The 20,000-nt window shown below is 41.1% G+C and overlaps 3 long non-coding RNA genes across 5 annotated transcripts in view; 1 reads left to right on the forward strand and 2 right to left on the reverse strand.

Annotated features, from left to right (window-relative positions):
- The window catches only part of LOC135098272 (uncharacterized), a 6,420-nt gene extending 6,035 nt beyond the window's left edge, over positions 1-385 (forward strand). Inside the window, exon 3 of the long non-coding RNA XR_010266769.1 lies at positions 88-385. This is a non-coding gene — a long non-coding RNA (uncharacterized LOC135098272). The remainder of the gene's footprint in view (positions 1-87) is intronic.
- A 100-nt stretch (positions 386-485) lies between these two features.
- LOC135098270 (uncharacterized) lies at positions 486-17,709 on the reverse strand. Of its 3 annotated transcripts, XR_010266767.1 has the most exons (7): positions 17,666-17,709; positions 17,381-17,530; positions 14,766-14,899; positions 13,018-13,113; positions 12,540-12,629; positions 1,707-1,905; positions 486-1,611 (listed from the first exon to the last, which is right to left on the reverse strand). It is a non-coding gene; the product is annotated as an uncharacterized LOC135098270 (long non-coding RNA). The 3 variants fall into 3 exon arrangements; XR_010266768.1 differs by lacking the exon at positions 17,666-17,709 and having other exon boundaries at positions 17,390-17,627; XR_010266766.1 differs by lacking the exon at positions 17,666-17,709 and having other exon boundaries at positions 17,381-17,626.
- Positions 17,710-18,434: 725 nt separating this feature from the next.
- The window catches only part of LOC135098277 (uncharacterized), a 3,349-nt gene continuing 1,783 nt past the window's right edge, over positions 18,435-20,000 (reverse strand). Inside the window, exons 3-4 of the long non-coding RNA XR_010266779.1 lie at positions 19,970-20,000; positions 18,435-19,133 (exon numbers count right to left, since the gene is read on the reverse strand). The exon at positions 19,970-20,000 is cut by the window's right edge and continues 153 nt beyond it. This is a non-coding gene — a long non-coding RNA (uncharacterized LOC135098277). The remainder of the gene's footprint in view (positions 19,134-19,969) is intronic.

Below are 20,000 nucleotides of genomic sequence, written 5' to 3' on the forward strand. Positions count from 1 at the left end.
GTTTTTAAGTGTGTGTAGTGTGTGTGTGTGTGTGTAGTGTTGGCCTCACCTCACTCAACCAAACCTGACCTGTCATCTCTGTTGCAGAAGACACAACTGGTGGGCTGTGTGGTGACCCCGCGTTGTCTGTGAGGGCCACCCCCACAGCCACACACCACCACCACCACCACCAGGAGAGGGCATCCACCACCTCCTCTAGCAGCTGGCCAGGGCACAGGGCACAAAGCAAGTTGTGGTGGTGGTGGTGATAGTAGAAGAGATAGTAGTGGTAGTGGTAATGGTAGTGGCATTAATAGAGTAGTAAAAATGATAGTAGAGGTCCTGGATTATATATTTTTATTTTTATTATTATTATTATTATTAGTAGTAGTAGTAGTAGTAGTACCACCAGTGTTTGTTGAAATATACTGGTAATTGTACTACAACCACTACTACTACTACTTCTATCCAGCCCTTTATGAAGTTGAAGGGGAAACAAACACCTGTAACTGTGGACTACTTTTATTTAACACACACACACATCATTTAATAAGAAACAGACAACAAAAACAACAACAACAACAACCTCTGCCACCATTCCTTGCACACTGTGAAGGAAAACAATGATGATGACAATGGTGCTCTTCTTTCCCCCAGCAAGTGGTGATGCAGAGGGTAGCCAGCCAGCCACCCCCCCCCGCCACCTCCTGCCAGCCAGGTTGCAGAGGCACAAGTCCGTGCATGTGTCCAGGACATGAAGGTGAACAACACTGAGTAACACCTCTCCCCTGCATCAACAACACCTCTCCTGTGATGAATAACACTGAGTAACACCTCTCCCCTGCTTCAACAACACCTGCTTCACTTCACACTCATTCATGCAAGCTAGCTCTCTCTCTCTCTCTCTCTCTCTCTCTCTCTCTCTCTCTCTCTCTCTCTCTCTCTCTCTCTCTCTCTCTCTCTCTCTCTCTCTCTCTCTCAGCCCACAGCCCCACAGTATGTCCCCCACAGTATGTTTACAAACCCACAGTGACTCCCCACAGCCCCTTACCAATAGGTGTCCCCCTTACACACACACAAACACACACACACACACACACACAGCATTACATATACAAATGCTGCATCTTGTAAGTAGTCCTACAATAAAGAATGGACACACAAAATGGACAGGCTTCGTTTTGTTCCGTCCTGCGTGAATGTAGCGAGGCTCAACGTGTGCAGGTGAATAGTGAAAAGTGTAATAGATGCACGACTCAAAGATATGGAAGCTTACACACGAAGTACAGGACACAGCTTGATGATGAGTATGGTGAGTCAAGTATTAGGAGTCAAAATGCTCCACTTTAAACTGGCCTACAACAAGGAGTAAGCTTGTAAAGGGGAAGACATTTGCCAACACAATAAACACGCAGGGAAAAATTGATCTCCTAAATAAAAGACTAAACAATTATATATATGCCAACACTAAATAAAGAACAAATGAAGACTAAGCCAAGCAAATTAATCTGACTGCTAATAAACAAACCAACATAGTATATTTAAACACTATCATCGAAGATACTGAAGCTGTGTGCTGTCTTCCTGCAGCACTGGTCAGCTCCTGTGCCACCAGCTTCACAGCACCACCCTCTGTCAAAAAATAAATCAATGAATAAATGTTGCAAACTATCTGATGTCAAATAATATTGTGGGCTTGTACAGAGATGTGTCAACAACAACAACACCTTAACATGGTGAAGCAACAAGAGGCCACAGGTCACAGGCAGGGTGGCCAGGCCAAGACTTTCTCCCCCGAGGCCCCGCCACACAGACTGCCGCCTCTGCTGGAATCTTACACGCACACTTCGCCGCGGCCTCCCCACACGTCACTGTCGGCAGCACAGGGCTCGCTGCCACACTCGCTTCGCAACTCTGGCCACCTCACTGCAAGGCAAAGACACGACGGCAATTCAAGTCTTCTTGTTAACCAAGTGACACTAAGCATTTTAAATATTCTCACTGGGATCTGACACAAACCTACCATTTAAAAAGAAATAGAATTTGGCTGTTAGATAAAGTGGTAAATGACTGGAATAATTCCAGATTGGTTGCAAGTGGTGAGTCAGTAGAGTACTTAAAAGATTAGACACATTTATGGACAGGGCTGATAGGTGGATGTAGGTAGGTATGCCACATGCAGGCCTCGTGTTTCCTTAGGCAGTAACACGTAAAGAATTCTAGATCATGTGGGAAACTGTAAGGAAACACAAGGCCTGCATGTGGCATACCTACCTACATCCACCTATCAGCCCTGTCCATAAATGTGTCTAATCTTTTAAGTACTCTACTGACTCGCCACTTGCAACCAGTCTGGAATTATTCCAGTCATTTACCACTCTATCTAACAGCCAAATTCCATTTCTTTTTAAATTGAATTTTATGAAGCTTGAGGCAATGACAAGTCCTATTCTATTTAGCCTTCAGGATTTTGTTTGTATCACCCTTGTTACATCCATCATGCTTTCTGTTATGACTTTCTCCTCAAAAGAGGAGAAAGTCATAACAGAAATTTAGTTTGTCAGAACAAACTAAATTTGAGTAAAATAAAACATATAGAAGATTCTACATTTCAGTATATCTGTATTAGTGACCACTGTACCTAACTGGAACTCCCAAACTATGTAGTATTAGTTAATCAATTTATAATTTTAACAGCATTACTTGGATCCACAATTAAGAGGCACAGACAAGATATAGCCTCAAGTGGTGCTTTTTGACTTTTTTTCTTCTTCTTTCTTTCTTTGAGAACAATTGCCACATTTACTTACTGATGTATATTTGTAAGTGATGGTTTTCATGTGACTAATCTACATTTACATTTATGGTGGAGAGAGAGAGAGAGAGAGAGAGAGAGAGAGAGAGAGAGAGAGAGAGAGAGAGAGAGAGAGAGAGAGAGAGAGAGAGAGAGAGAGAGAGAGAGAGAGAGAGAGAGAGAGAGAGAGAGAGAGAGAGAGAGAGAGAGAGAGAGAGAGAGAGAGAGAGAGAGAGAGAGAGAGAGAGAGAGAGAGAGAGAGAGAGAGAGAGAGAGAGAGAGAGAGAGAGAGAGAGAGAGAGAGAGAGAGAGAGAGAGAGAGAGAGAGAGAGAGAGAGAGAGAGAGAGAGAGAGAGAGAGAGAGAGAGAGAGAGAGAGAGAGAGAGAGAGAGAGAGAGAGAGAGAGAGAGAGAGAGAGAGAGAGAGAGAGAGAGAGAACCTTACCACCAAATATTTTGCCTCCTTTCTCAGAAATCTTCCACACAACCACCTTGCATATCAGTTGAAATTAATGTAATTTTTGGTATAGTTTTTAATTCCACATACCACATCAACACCAGGCTGAACTGTGAGCTCCTGGGCTTGCTTACCATCCACATTATGTCTTTATAGTTTTCTTATGAGGTGATGCGAGAGAGGAAGCAGAACACACACACACACACACACACACACAGATAACACTGCCTGACTGAGACACACACACCCTTGTATCTCTCATGTACTTCTTTACATAAAATACTGCAAGAGAGAGAATAATAACTGCACTAATGATTTATACCAAAATACACACACACACACACACACACACACACACACACACACACACAACAAATAAATTAATTAATTAATAAATATAGAGGGAATTTATTGCACAGCTGGCAAGGAGGTGAAGTCTGTTGTCATACTGTGTTGCAACCAATTGGAAGAAAAATATAAAATATCATGGATTACACTTTTTTTTTTTTTTTTGCAGATATTTTTTGATTGACAGAATAATTTCCTAAAACTTGCTTCCATTTAGAATTTTGTTTTATTTGGGGAAAGATCAGGTAGGGAGGTGTGTTTTTAACCTGTGCTGGAGACGATGAGGTTAAAGGGTGTTACTCAATGTTTATGAGGCTAAATAATGGATTTAAGGCTCGTTTTAAGGATTTAAGAGGCTTAACAAAGGGTCTGGTGTCCTTTAAAGGATGTTTTAAAGGGTTTGCTAGTTGAAATTAAACAGGATAGTTGAAATTAAGTATGATAGAAGAGTGTAAGATAAGGGACCCTTTTGACTCTTCTATGTTCCTAAACCACAGCGAAACTCTCTTAAAACACACACACACACACACACACACACACACACACACACACACACACACACAAAACCAATAAATAAATTAATTAATAAATACAGAGGGAATTTATTGCATGGCTGGCAAGGAGGTGAAGTCTGTTGTCATACTGTGCTTGAACCAACACACTGCCTTGCTAACTTAAAACCTAAGCAATTCAAAAACACAAGAAAACAAACTAAACACTTAAAAATACATCTTTATAAATTCCATTAAACTTTCCTATATGTTTAACAACCTAAAAATACCAAAATGAACCCCAAAACTCAAAATAAACACAAAGACCCTTGCAAACACTAAAACACCAATAAATATCCCAAAACACACCTAAAAACAGAATGACAGAATGACACACTCACAGAATGACCTCAAGCACATCCACACACCCCAAAACACACTGAACACACTCTGCTCTATTCAAAACACCCCCAAACACAGTTACCCATTAATAAAACACACAAATACACACTGAAACACATCCAAACACACTCAAAACACCATTGTATCCTCACAATCACTTAAAACACTGTCAAAAACACATACAAGATCAGAGAGAGAGAGAGAGAGAGAGAGAGAGAGAGAGAGAGAGAGAGAGAGAGAGAGAGAGAGAGAGAGAGAGAGAGAGAGAGAGAGAGAGAGAGAGAGAGAGAGAGAGAGAGAGTCATGAAAAATTTCCTGCTTGGCCCTAGAAGTAAGGTCATAAGATGCCATAGAAATACTGGTAATGTTAAAATAAAAGGAAAAAAGTAACAAAAATAAAATGAAGCCCAAAATTACAAGGAAAAAAAAAAAAAAAAAAAAAAAAAGGAAATTAAAACTACAAATTAACCCCTAAAGGACAGGTGGTATCTATGATTGCCCTACATTTTGTGGGCTTAATTTCAAATTTTTGCACAACTTTTTGAGCCTGTGAACATCCTTTCCTCACCACAGTGTCTCCCTCTGAGCCTCAGTGTGCTGCGAACCACTGTGATGGCTACAGGGGAAAATAATCACCCCTCTTCCTCTGATTCCTCAGACATCCACATCAGGGAAAATTTGCTCCAAAACAACCTCTTAGTGAAAATACTACTGGCAGAGAGTTACAAGTTACTTCCCCAAGTGTAGAAAGTGGTTTTACCAGAGAAAATAAAACAGTAATAGACTGTGTTTCACTCGTATACATCTTCCCACCTGTCACAATTACATTTTTTCTTGTGTGTTATAAGTGACAGACAACAATACTATTTTCTTAAGTGTTTTTACAAAATTATAGATTTAGACATTCACGCGAGTGAGTGACCGAGAGATACTGGTGAGGGAAGCAGATAAAGTAGGCATGGGCACCCCTCCCCCCCCCCCCTGCAAGCTGGGGCCCCAGCCAGGCCACCACATGGCATGCAACCATCTGAATGAACACAGGCTGAGGCTGAGAAAACACTGAAAGTTACTTCACTTCACCACAGACACACCACATCAACTAGAGAGTTCCAGTTTGTGGGAGATTGAAGAGGAAGGATTGATAAGTGTGATGCTATTACGTTTTAAACAATCGGTCAAGGCAGAGTTGAGAAATTGTTGATGGAATATGAACTATTTTTGAAGTCTCTCATATATATATATATATATATATATATATATATATATATATATATATATATATATATATATATATATATATATATATATATATATATATATATATATATATATAAAAACACACACACACACACACACACAAATAGAAGAAATACATTGTTTTGAAGGTTACAAGAAAGCTGAGACCTTTAAAAAGTAATATTAGGATGACAGTAAGATGACAAAAAAAACATTACTGTCACATGGAAACACACACACACACACACACACACACACACACACACACACCACACACACACACACACACAGCCTTCCCCAGCTCTCCCATGCCCACACAGGTCTGTGCATGCCTTGGACACAGAGAAGAAGGGCACCATCAATGTGGACACCATCTCTACCATCCTGAGAATGACAGGTGGCAGGGTGAGATAAGGAGATAGAGATAGACATATATACATACAGAGATAGATACACTGTTTAACTAATAAATGAATATAAATACATTAAAAACACACACATATTTTGGTATAATGACTGATTAGTTGATAACTTCAATAATAGATTACTGACCAGAAAGGTGCAATGATTAATTTACAGTGTATGTGACTCTGATTAACTAACTCATTCACTCCTCCTCCTCCTCCTCCTTGTGCAGGCTCTGGTGCACTCTAGTTTGAGGAGTTCTTTGGGCCGCCAAGTTCCTTATTGAAGGTGATGAGGAGTCGCTGGAGGAAGTGAAGGAAATTTTCCGTATCTATGACAAGCAAGGTAAGGATTCGCCATTCATCATTGACCTGTGTTTGGAAACCCTTCACTCTCTCACCACTGTTTTCCAAGACTACAGGAGATGATCAGCTGGGTTGTCATGACTTTCTGCTGTTGCATCACTTCACACCCACACACCACCCCTCACCCCTCACCCCTCACACCCCTCACCCATATTTAAACCTTAGAAAACAACTGTAAATTGAGGGAGTTAGTGGAAACAGAAGAGAGAGGTGAGGAGAGAGGGAGGAAGAGAGGAAGAGGGAGAGAAGATACTGTTACTCCTTGCATAATGGAGACTAAGAGAAGGAGAGGGAGGAGAGAGGGAGAGGGAGGAGATAGGTGGAGGAAAAAAAAAAGAGGAATGGGGGAGGGGTGTACCAGGCACCTCACATCATGTAAAAACAGTGAAAATAAAAGGTGAGGAAAAAAAAAGAGGAATGGGGGAGGGGTGTACCAGGCACCTCACATTATGTAAAAACAGTGAAAATAAAAGGGAGGTGGTAGAGGGCGGATGCACCTCACACAAGTCCAGAGAAGCAAGGGGACGCCACCACCACAATCCGTCACCACCACTACACCACAGCAACGGGTGGTGAATGTATTACTATAACAACAATGAAAGTTGAGAGGTTAGTGTCAATATTCATCCTGTGCTAACACCACCACTAGTCTGTCATCACAAAATCCCCATCACTCACCACAAACACACCACCATTCACCACAATCACTCCGGGGTGGAAAAACACACATTTAAAAAACCCAACTTTTTTTTTTCATTATTTTGGGAGGTTTATTGACTTTTGGTTATTCTTCATATTTATATGTAAATCAGTTTAAATAAGGAATGAAAAAGTAATCTAAAATAAAACAAAAGGTATGAAGTTTTTTTTTTTTTCATGTTGGAGGAGGACTGGCCAACAGCAAAAAAAAAAAAAAATAAAATAAAAAATAAATAAATAAATAAATAAATAAATAAATAAATAAAATAAATAAAATAACACAAATAAATAAGTAAGTAAATAAATAAATAAAATAAAATAAAATAGATATATAAAAAATAAAAAACTTGCTAACTGCATGCCTCCCCTCCTTCCGCGGCCTCGCTGCACAAGACTTTCTTCTTTCTCTCATCCCTATTCTGTCCACCTCTCTAACGCAAGAGTTAACCAGTATTCTCAATCATTCATCCCTTTCTCTGGTAAACTCTGGAACTCCCTGCCTGCTTCTGTATTTCCACCTTCCTATGACTTGAATTCCTTCAAGAGGGAGGTTTCAAGACACTTATCCACCAATTTTTGACCACTGCTTTGACCCTTTTATGGGACTGGCATTTCAGTGGGCATTTTTTTTTATTAGATTTTTGTTGCCCTTGGCCAGTGTCCTTCCTACATAAAAAAAAAAAAAAAAAGATGTTGACAGACAGACCTGAAAGAGTTTGACTAGGCAAGGTGCAAGCACAGAGGCACAATTTCGGAGAACAATAGGAGGAACCCCCACCAAGTCCATAAGCCTTCCGAAGGTTTAGGCCAGCGAGGGCATGGAAAACATCATTGCAAAGAATTTTAATAGGTAGCGTGAAGTAGTCAGAGGGTGGAGAAGAGGGAGGAGCAAGCCCAGAATCGTCCAAGGTAGTGGTTTTTAGCAAAGGTTTGAGCGAAGAGTTCAGCTTTAGAAATAGATGTGATAGCAGTGGTGCCATCTGGTTGAAATAGAGGAGGGAAAGAAGAAGAAGCAAAGTTATTGGAGATGAGGGTCAGTCAGATGAGGGGAGTTAGATCTTGAAAGATTTTGGCACTTTCCGTTAATGAAGGAGTTTTTGGCTAGTTGGAGAACAGGACTTGGCATGGTTCCGGGGCAGAAATATAAAGTGCATGAGATTCTGGTGATGGAAGGCTTAAGTACCTTTTGTGGGCCACCTCTCTATCTTGTATAGCAAGAGAACAAGCTGTGTTGAACCAAGGTTTGGAAGGTTTAGGCCGAGAAAAACAGTGAGGAATGTACGCCTCCATGCCAGACACTATCACCTCTGTTATGCGCTCAGCACACAAAGTCGGGTCTCTAGACACGGAAGCAGTAGTCATTCCAAGGAAAATCAGCAAAATACCTCCTCAGGTCCCCCCAACTAGCAGAGGCAAAATGCCAGAGGCACCTTCGCTTAGGGGAATTCAGAGGAGAGATTGGAGCAACAGGACAAGATACAGAGATGAGATTGTGATCGGAGGAGCCCAACGGTGAAGAAAGGGTGACAGCATAAGCAGAAGGATCAGAGGTCAGGAAAAGCTCAAGAATGTTGGGCGTATCTCCAAGATGGTCAGGGATATGAGTAGGGTGTTGCACCAATTGCTCTAGGTCATGGAGGATAGCAAAGTTGTAGGCTAGTTCACCAGGATGGTCAGTGAAGGGAGAGGAAAGCCAAAGCTGGTGTGGAACATTGAAGTCTCAAGAATGGAGATCTCTGCATAAGGGATGAGTCAGAATGTGCTCTACTTTGGAAGTTAAGTAGTCAAAGAATTTCTTATAATCAAAGAAGTTAGGTGAGAGGTATACAGCTCAGATAAATTTAGTATGAGAGTGACTCTGTAGTTGTAGCCAGATGGTGGAAAACTCACTCAAGAGCATGGGCACAAGAGCATGTCAAATCATTGTGCACATAAACGCAACATCCAGCTTTGGATAAAAAATGAGGATAAAGAAAGTAGGAGGGAACAAAAAAGGGGCTACTGTCAGTTGCCTCAGACATCTGAGTGAGTTTCAGTGAGGAAAAAAGGATGAGGTTTTAGAAGAGGAGAGGTGGTGTTCTACTGATTGAAAATTAGATCTTAGACCATGAATGTTGCAGAAGTTAATGAAGAAAAAGATGAGAGTGGTGTCAAGACACTTAGGGTTGTTGTCAGAAGAGCACTCTGACCCTGGGGATATTTTGTGGTCCCCTCCCCAGATGGGGACTCTGAGGCTGGTGTAGGAGTCACCATGAATTTTGAAATGTGTGTGCATTTTGAAAGCGTGTGTGTGTGGTGTGTTATTAGGTGCTTGTAAGTTTTGTGTGGAGGAAGAGAGTTGTCTTTAGAGGACAGGCTGTGACTGCCCACTTATGTTGTGAGACACAAAGGGAAATGTTCAGTGAGGTCACAGCTGGGTTTAATGATAAGTTCACAACATCCCCTCATCCAGTGCTTTAGATCTCACTGGAAGTAATTATCATTTCAGGCAGGTGCCTACTGCCGTCCTCCAGTAAGTATGGTACTCTATTTCCCTGACATCAAAGACACCCTCCCTCTCTCTCTATACCATACTGACAATTACACATAGGGTGGGCCTAGACAAAGCACATCCATCCCACACAAACACACACACACACACACACACACACACACACACACACACACACACACATCATTCAAACTTTTAGCAATAATAATAATGAATAATATTAATAATAATAATAATAATAATAATAATCTATTTATCTACATATGTACCATGCCAGCAATCTCACACAGACTAACTCACACACACACACTAAATTACAGACCAAAACTATGTCAAAAGATAATAAAAACACAAATGGACCAATTTTTTGGAAGATAATTAAATTCTTACAAACTGTCAAATTGATTTTATAAAGGGGAGAAGTTGTCTCACCAATTGTGTTGTGCTATTATTGAAGTGTGATTGATTTAATACAGGAGAGAGAGAGAGAGAGAGAGGTGAGAGAGAGAGAGAGAGAGAGAGAGAGAGAGAGAGAGAGAGAGAGAGAGAGAGAGAAGAGAGAGAGAGAGAGAGAGAGAGAGAGAGAGAGAGAGAGAGAGGAGAGAGAGAGAGAGTAGAGAGAGAGAGAGAGAGAGAGAGAGAAGAGAGAGAGAGAGAGAGAGGAGAGAGAGAGAGAGAGAGAAGATGTTAATAAACATCTCAGATCTTTGGGTACCATAAACATACCCAGATCTTTGGGTAGGTCTCAGTCCTACCCAAAGATCTGAGCTCTTTCTGTAGGGTAACAGCTGGCTGGGTGACTACCAGACGACCGTAGGTGGGAAAAACACACACACACACACACACACACACACACACACACACACACCACACACACACACACACACACACACACACACACACACACACACACACACACAGTTCATAATATCCCTCCTGATCCACCTAACATTGCTGGATAAAAACATCCCTGACCAGGATTTCTACCTTCTCTTACAATTCCATGTTTGAAATGTTGGCACATGACGTGGTATTTGATACAAAGGTAGGCAAGAAGTAACCTATCTAAAGCACTCCTAGTACTGTAGTGCACATGGCCTCGGAGTGCCTCCCAAGTTGTTCCATGATTGGCTAGCATTTTGAACACAGGGAGGGAGACACAAGCAAGTCTTGTGTACAGGGAGGGAGACACAAGCAAGTCTTGTGTAGCCACAATATACTGTATATGGTGAGACACTATCATTTTTTTCCCTCATTGTACTTTTAGTTTGCAGCTTTACAATAACATCCTCATTTAAATATATTCTGTCATCAGATCTTATAATTCCATACACTGTACTTATTAAAATAAATATTCGTTCAAAGAGGATGCTACGGTTTATCTTCCACCCACTCAGTCCGGCAATGACGGTGCTCTACGGATCGTCACGCATCAAGATGCTCGGTGTCATCGGAGTGAAGAGAAAGCAGGTGAAAACAAAAGGCAATTGAATGTCAGCTTATGCACATGTCTGAATGGCTGGTGAGTGCTACTGCTCAGCTGGTCAGCCCCCAGCTCTGCCTTGCCTTCCCTACCCAACAATATCCTTCCCAGCTGTAGCATTAACATCCACAGGCAAGGCAACATAGGACTGCAGTGACTGCCTGCATTGTGGTTCATTTACCTACACTACAACCTCAAAAGCACTTAAATTATCTTTTACATAGATTTATACTAACTCCTTACCCACATGTTGCATCCTGATATTTAAAATGGACTGTGAAGCAGCACAGTTAAATCAGAATGTAGTTGAAACTTTTAAAATTAACTCCTTACCCACATGTTGCATCCTGATATTTAAAATGGACTGTGAAGCAGCACAGTTAAATCAGAATGTAGTTGAAACTTTTAAAATGTGTAAGTTGTTCTCAGACATCACCTTGCCTCTTCATTAAGGAAAGAAGAAAAAAAAAAGTATGGAGGAGGAAGACAAATTCATAATAAGTAGGTACAAGAATTAGCTTAACTAGCAAATATGAATTATTAGCTCAACCTCTAACAAACCTTTACAAAAACAGCACAACTCCAGTTCCCAGCGACAACTGGTTGGCTGACATAAGAAATTTATAACTTATTGTAAACATTGACAAGAAAGCAACAAAGTAAAGACACGTTTACTTGACGTTAGCCAAAAGCTGAATGTTATCCAAACACGATTCACGTCATCACGTCAGCAAACGCCACCCTTCTATCCACCGCAAGAGACTAACAAATTATGAGCGGCTCCGACAAGAGATTCAGCACGTGCACGTGCACGCGTACTCACAGACTCCCCGCTTCGGCTCCGGTCTAAAGAGGCACGTCAAACCAATGTGAAAATACACTCACAAAATACCGACATAACAGAAATAAAGGGAAGAGACAAAATTGTACAGTGTGTGCCACCTGTATCCACGGAATAGGAGGAACAAAATGAAAGAGCAAGCACAATAATGGGATTGTGAGCATGAAGGGAAAAAGATGTAGAGTCTTCTTTCTCTTAAGGCTGTCTGTCCTCTTGAGAGACATTTTCTCAGAGCAATGCATAAATACAAATGTAACAATAAATCTATTAGATGAACACAAGAGAATGGAAGCATTACTCCTCATGTTGAAATAAAGCTAGTAGAGTAACAAAGCCCCTGACTACTGGGAACAATACTGCGTGAATATGCAATGTAAAATGTAAAAACTATATGATGGAAACCATGTCACATTTCAAGTCCATACCAAAATTTCTAATTAATGTATAATATTTGGAAGGCGACTGTGCAGAATGAATCCAACAGGTGCAACAAACGACAACGTGGTGAAAGGGTGACCAAAGCCTTCCAGCAGCCTCCCTGAGCCTCACCTTGCAGTCTGCTGTGAGGCAAGAGAATGCCACATTGTCCTCCTCAAAGCGGATCATTGTGTGTTTTGTCTCCCAGTTCACATTCCGGGCCTGCCGGAAAGTAACATTATGTGCACGTCAGACTTGCAATGGGGGCTCAAATTGACTTACTTATACTAATACTTCTATTGCTATTACTATTATCATTGTTTATATTGCTTCCTGTCACATCCGTGCTCTTAATAACTTAATTTCATGCTTTCAGATTCTGCTTCCAGACCGATCTTCATTCTACTTTCCAGCAGATCTGTAGTGAAAATGTTCAAAATCTGATGAAAAAAAAGTGAAGACAATTGTAAAAGCCTATAGATAAGCTGAATATTAATAGATTTTAAAAAAGGGGAGTAAATGCTTATGTGGTGAGGTGTGTGGTGAGGCGTGGTGTGTGGGTGTAGTTTGGTGTGCTCTTCACGGAATGAAGACAGGCAGCAACACACACCTTCATTGTGTTGTGGTGCCACGTTTTGATGTGGTCACCACTGCCAGCTTCCATCCTCATTATCCCAGTGAAGGCCACGCCCAGCAACTCCTTATGCTGTAACAAAGTGTAATGTAAATAATGAAGGCCACTTGCAATGAGGGAGCTACAGTGCTACCACAACACACTTGATGGCAGGCAGAACAAGGAGAACAGGTGGACATTCTACATCTTTAGCTTAGAATACGGTTGCATCTCTCTCTCTCTCTCTCTCTCTCTCTCCGCACCGGCAGGGGCCTGAAGGGTACGCTGCACACCCTACACGAGGAAGAGATACAATTTCAGGTCTGCTTCTTTCATTAATCACACACACAGACATAATTCTTTTTTATTGTTACTTTGTGAAAACTGAGAATATGTTTAATTAAACATATGGACCCCAAATTGCATCAATGTTTGTTTCTTAGGTCAACTTAAAAAAACTGATTACAAATATAAAATTTTCTTTTTCAATTATCAAAAACAAACAGTCAAAGAGCATTGATAATTTAATAGTGCACTATGAGCTTAAAGTGATGCAAGATCACTAAGATTCAGCCAAGCAATGGATTACAGGTTATATTACAACTGCAGTGTGATAAGAATTATCTTTACACATCAAACTCTTTATGATTTTCACAAAAAAAAATCAATAAAGTAATGAACATGAGTGCAATGGAGGGATCTGAATGATTTCAACACTTGATATCACGTTACGTCACGTCATGTATAATTGTTTCTGGGGTTAAGGAAATTAAGGAAATCAACAAAGCAGCAAGAGAGAAAGAGCTGAAATAGATAGTAAACAAAGTGGTGGGAAAGGTACAAGAGGAGGGAAAATGTCTGGTTGATGAAGTGGAAGAATACAGGTGAAGGGCACAGACCCATAAAAAAAAATAATAAATAAATCACTGAAGGAAGCTGAGGAGGCTCTGACAGGGGGCTGGAGATTAACTAAAGATGAGGTAATAAAAAACATATGGCTGACAAGAGACTTAAATGAAAAGGAAAGAAATTAGCTAATTAAAATGAGTGAGGAAGTAAAGGCAAAAAAACGAGGAGAGATTGGAAAAACAGAAGGAGATATTCTATTGGAGGGTGTTGGACGTGCAAGTGAGGAAGTGGTACCTGAACAGGAGGGAGGACAGGTAAACAAGCTAAGGAGAAAAAGGGCAGTCTGAAGGTAGCTTAGACAAACATTAATGGACTCATCTTGTGATTGAGGGAATTAAATGTTTATTTAAATGAGAAAAGTCCAGATATAATGGGCCTCACAGAAATAAAATTATATGATGAGTTAGAGGTAAAGAAAGTTGGGCAAAATCAATACAATTTATGGAAAAGAAGTAGAACATATAAGAAAGGAGGAGTGATGTTCCTTGTCAAGAAAAGCTTAAAGGTGGTTGAAATAGAACATGGCAACGGATTAGCTGAGGCAATAAAAATTGGAGTGGAAAATACACAAGGCAAAAAGAGGCAATGCATAGTGATGTACGTACCACCAAAAACCAACGCCTGGTCAAATAAAGAATATGAAATAATGATAAAAGACACAGTGAACTGGACAGAGAAGGTGCAAAGGGGTGATAAATTGATCATGATGGGAGATGTTAACTTTACAAAAAAGTTTACTACCTAGATCTAAAGTAATGCAAGAACAGTAGATATTTATGTACAATAACTTGAGACATCAGCTAAAGAAAGAAATATGATGATAATTAGATGCATACTTGGATGTGTCTCTGGTGCTGGAACGTGGATGGCTGAGGTATAGTGTGCACAGGTCACTGCGTTGTGTGACCCACAACAACGTGTCCTTCCATCAGGTCTGAGACTTCTTTCTGGACAACGGAAAAATCATAACCTGAAATAAGGCAGAAAAGTTGATTGTAATTTCATCTGTGTTAAAAAGTCAAACTGATGCACAAATATGGAAATACACTACAATACATTTTTTGTACCAGGAACTGACAGGTGTGTGTGTGTGTGTGTGTGTGTGTGTGTGTTTGTGTGCTTGTGCGTGTGCGTGCGTGCGTGCGTGCGTGCGTGCGTGCGTGCGTGCGTGTGTGTGTGTGTGTGTGTCACACCATATGCGACTGCTGGCCCAGTGACGTCAGCCCAATTCTATAATTCCATAACAAACATACACACTCACACCAACTCCACTTATAAAGACTCAACATACACACCGAGTCAGACACTGTATTTCAAGTACAGTAGACTAACCAGTGTACAAGCTGTTATGATTAGCTACCATAATTCCTATGACAAAATATCAATAATAAAGACTGCTACAATCAAATGACATGTTTGCCTTTAGATAAAACAAACTTACAAGACAGTGATGTGTGTATTAACACTATCATTGCCTGGGCCTAACCACTAGTCCTGCACAGACACAATCCTCAAGGTACACACACAGCCTTACTACAACCTCACTACAGTTTTGTCACTTCTCTGTATTGCAATGCACTGTTCTTCGTGAAATTCTATCCTTAGAAACCAAGACACTTCATAAAGTTTTACCAAAATAAATATTTATCTTTTTTTTGTTAAAGAAATTCATACTTGAAGAAGAGTACTGATCTTCAACATATCACAAGAGATCATAAAGAATACAATAAAATAATAAATAGTATAATGTATATTTCTACATACTAGGCTACCATTTCTTTTAAAGGCAACCAGCCAAGTTGTGTGAGGAAATGCTCATGAATGTGACTGACTGACTAACTGACTGGCTGACTGACTGGCTGGCTGAATGGCAGAATGACTGACTGACTGACTGGCTGGCTGACTGACTGACTGACTGACTGACTGACTGAGTGACTGGCTGGCTGGCTGGCTGGCTGACTGACTGGTTGGAAGGCTGACTGACTGGCTGACTGATTAATTGGCTGACTGACTGATTGGCTGAGTGGACTGACTGACTGACTGACTGGTTAACTGACTGACTGATTGGCTGACTGACTAACTAACTGACTGACTAACTGGCTGACTGACTGACTGACTGATAGGCTGGCTGACTGTCTGATTGGCTGGCTGGCTGACTGACTGACTGACTGACTGACTGGCTGGCTGGCTGGTTGACTGACTGACTGACTGACTGACTGACTGACTGACTGACTTACTGGCTGACTGACTAACTGACTGACTGGCTGGTTGGCTGACTGACTGACTAGCTAACTGACTGTCTGGTTGGCTGGCTGAATGACTGATTGACTGACTGGCTGGATGGCTGTCTAGCTGGCTGACTGACTGGCTGGCTAAATGGCTGGCTGGCTAACTGGCTGGCTGGCTGGCTGGCTGACTGACTGACTGACTGACTGGCTGGCTGGCTGACTAAATGACTGATTGGCTGGCTGGCTGGCTGGCTGGCTGGCTGGCTGGCTGGCTGACTGACTGGCTTACTGGCTGACTAAATGACTGATTGGCTGGCTAGCTGGCTGGCTGGCTGGCTGGCTGACTGACTGACTGACTGGCTTACTAACTGACTGACTGGTTGGTTGGGGGCTGACTGACTAACTGACTGACTGACTGACTGACTGACTCTCTCTCTCTCTCTCTCTCTCTCTCTCTCTCTCTCTCTCTCTCTCTCTCTCTCTCTTTAAAACTACACTAATACTACTTAAATATACTTACAAATATTCAGTATATATTGTTAAGTGTGAAATTTGTAGTATTTAAGTGAATCAATAGTAGTAGTAGTAGTAGTAGTAGTAGTAGTAGTAGTAGTAGTAGTAGTAGCAGCAGCAGCAGCAGCAATGGTAGGTGATAGTGGTGGTGGTGGTGGTGGTGACAGTAATAGTAATAGTAGTAGTTTGAATAATAACCTCAGTGGAGGACCCAGCGGCCATGTTGCCTTAATTATTACTTGGTGGTGATGGTGGTGGTGACAGTAATAGTAATAGTAGTAGTTTGAATAATAACCTCAGTGGAGGACCCAGCGGCCATGTTGCCTTAATTATTACTTCGTAACACCAAAACCAGGCAATGGCGGATATATCTGACCAGAGGATATGAAAGCTAGACAAGTGACTCTATATTGTGACATGTTAGGCTTACAATAAGTGAGAGACGAAGCAAATAATGACTGAAAACACTGACGCCCTGTGCCTGTACCTCAGCTGACAGCTTGTTTACATATTGACGACTCTTCAATATTCGCCTAAATTTCCAGACTCAGACGTAAATAAAACCTAAAGATAAATAAATAACCCAAAAAAATACCTAAATAACGAACAAAAACCTTAATAAACTGCTACAAGACACTACAGGTAGGAGGAAGGTGATGCTGGGAAGGCAGTAAGGCTGACTAAGGGTAGGCTGGCACCGCAGGGCTCACCTTACGTACTCATGGCTCTCTGGTGCTGCGTGGCGGTGCTTGGTACAGGGAGAAGCTGCCGGGAATACGGAAACACTTATCACCAGAGTGCGTGGGGCAAGACTGACCAGCGCCGGCCAAAACACTCACCTTGCCAAGCGCCACCTGTCTCTGCTCCACCAACACACACACAAAAGTTAACATGTTATAAAATAATAATTCAAATTATATAAATATCCTCACTTCCTCACTGCCGATTCCCCACTGAACACCTCCTAAGTGATTATGATTCCAAATTTCACTCACTGCTGCACCGTGTCACCGCAGCAAACATGCGAGCCCGTGCAGGATAGGCTTAACTAAAATGCTTCTACTCTCTCTCTCTCTCTCTCTCTCTCTCCTAACGATTGTTTCCCAAAGCCACAAAGATGATTAAAAGGGTTTTCAATAGCGTTTCTCTTATTAATAATATAGAAATGTTCGTAATCTGTCAGTAGAACCGTAAAAACATAATTAAAAACCTGTCACTTCGACTAGGGCCTTTTAAAATGCGTGTTTCTCTTGTTAGTAATGTAGAAATGTTATTAATCTGTCACCAGAACAGTAAAGACACGCTTGAAAACCTATGTAATTACTGAGAGAGAGAGAGAGAGAGAGAGAGAGAGAGAGAGAGAGAGACCCTGCACACACCCAAACGCATAAAAAAAAAAACCCACACACTCAAATGCCCTCAAAAGACCCAGCACATACTCAAAACATCCCCACACACTCTCAAATACCCTCAAAAGACCCTGCACACACCCAAACGCACCTATAGCACCCCCACGCACACTCAAATACACTCAAAAGACCCAACACACACACACACAAACGCACCCAAACACCCCCCCACACATACACACACTCAAATACATTAAATACATTCAAAATTCTCATAATGGAAAGTGTTGAAATAATTAATGGGATTTCTCTCTCTCTCTCTCTCTCTCTCTCTCTCTCTCTCTCTCTCTCTCTCACTCTCTCTCTCTCTCTCTCTCTCTCTCTCTCTCTCTCTCGGTGGGATTAAAAGCAGTAATAATCTTAATGTTTATTGTCACCCCTGGCATGAACAAGTAACAGAAAACGGGAAAAAAGATGAAATAAGTTTCCATTATAGAAAAAGATAAATAAATAAATAAATAAATAAATAAAAACGGACGGAAAATAAAAGTAAATAAATAAATAAATGATCCTTGCAAGTACTTAGACACACTTAAATCGAAGAAATGAAAAATAATTGAAAAATATATATAAAAGTAAATATTCCCATTATGAAAATGAACGAAAAAATAAATAAAATAAATAAATGGTCTTAAAACAATAAAGATAAATAAATGAACTGAATATAAAATCGAAAGAAATTGATAAAAAAAAAATGTAAACAAATATAGGTAAAATTCAACATTCCATAAAAAAAAAAACGAAACGAAAAAGAGAAAAGAAAATAACCGTTAAAATAATAAATAAATAAATAAATTGAATATATAACGAAAGAAAATTAAAATATATTCTCTCTCTCTCTCTCTCTCTCTCTCTCTCTCTCTCTCTCTCTACAAGGTGAGCGTATCTCTCTCTAAGGTGTTGACAAGGGCGGCGAGGCAGGGCCCAGTCACGCCTGCCCTCTGTAAGCCCTGTATTGCATAGTCACGTGCCGCGCCTCCTCCTCCGTTAACTTCCAGCCCAATCTTAGCGAAGCCTGCTAAACTCCCGCCCACTTCCAGCCCCGCCGCTACTTCTGTTGGGATAATAGCGGTTGTAGTGGTGGTGGTAGTGGTAGGTAGTGGTGGTGGTAGTGGTGGTGATAGGGAGAGGAGGAGGAGGACGAATAGGAGGGAGGAGGAGGAAGGCCGTACTAGTAATAGTAGTAGTAGTAGTAGAAATAACGAGAAAATTATAAGAATGATAATAATAGCAATAATAATAACGATAATAATAATAATAATAATAATAATGATAATAATAATAATAATAATAATAATAATAATAATAATAATAATAATAATAATAAAAACAACAACAACAACGACAACAACAACAACAACTACTACTACTACTACTACTACTACTACTACTACTACTACTACTACTACTTACGTGCCGGTGAGAGGCCAATGGGGGTAGCGAGGGAGTGGGGGGAGACGGAGGATGCCAGGACCCCCTCCATAACCCCCGCCAGCCTCCTCCAGACTACGCCCTCCCGCCCCCCACCACCGCCTGAGAGAGAGAGAGAAAGAGAGAGAGAGAGAGAGAGAGAGAGAGAGAGAGAGAGAGAGAGAGAGAGAGAGAGAGAGAGAGAGAGAGAGAGAGAGAGAGAGTGTTAATATTTGGTATTATTCTACTACTACTACTACTACTACTCTTCCTCCTAATCTTCCTCTTCTTCCTCCTCCTCCTCCTCCTCCTCTTCCTACTAAAGCAAACCTCCTCCTCTTCCTCTTCCTACTCCTCCCCCACTCGTCTTCCTCTTCCTTATCCTCATTCTTCTATTCCTCCTCCTTCTCTTGCTTCTCATCATCATCATCATCATCATCTTGCACCACCACCACCACCACCACCACCACCACCACTAACCTTTGCCAGTAGTTGTATGTGCGCGGCAGCC

Source organism: Scylla paramamosain, unplaced genomic scaffold (genome assembly GCF_035594125.1).
Source record: "Scylla paramamosain isolate STU-SP2022 unplaced genomic scaffold, ASM3559412v1 Contig53, whole genome shotgun sequence".
NCBI lineage: Eukaryota > Metazoa > Arthropoda > Malacostraca > Decapoda > Portunidae > Scylla > Scylla paramamosain.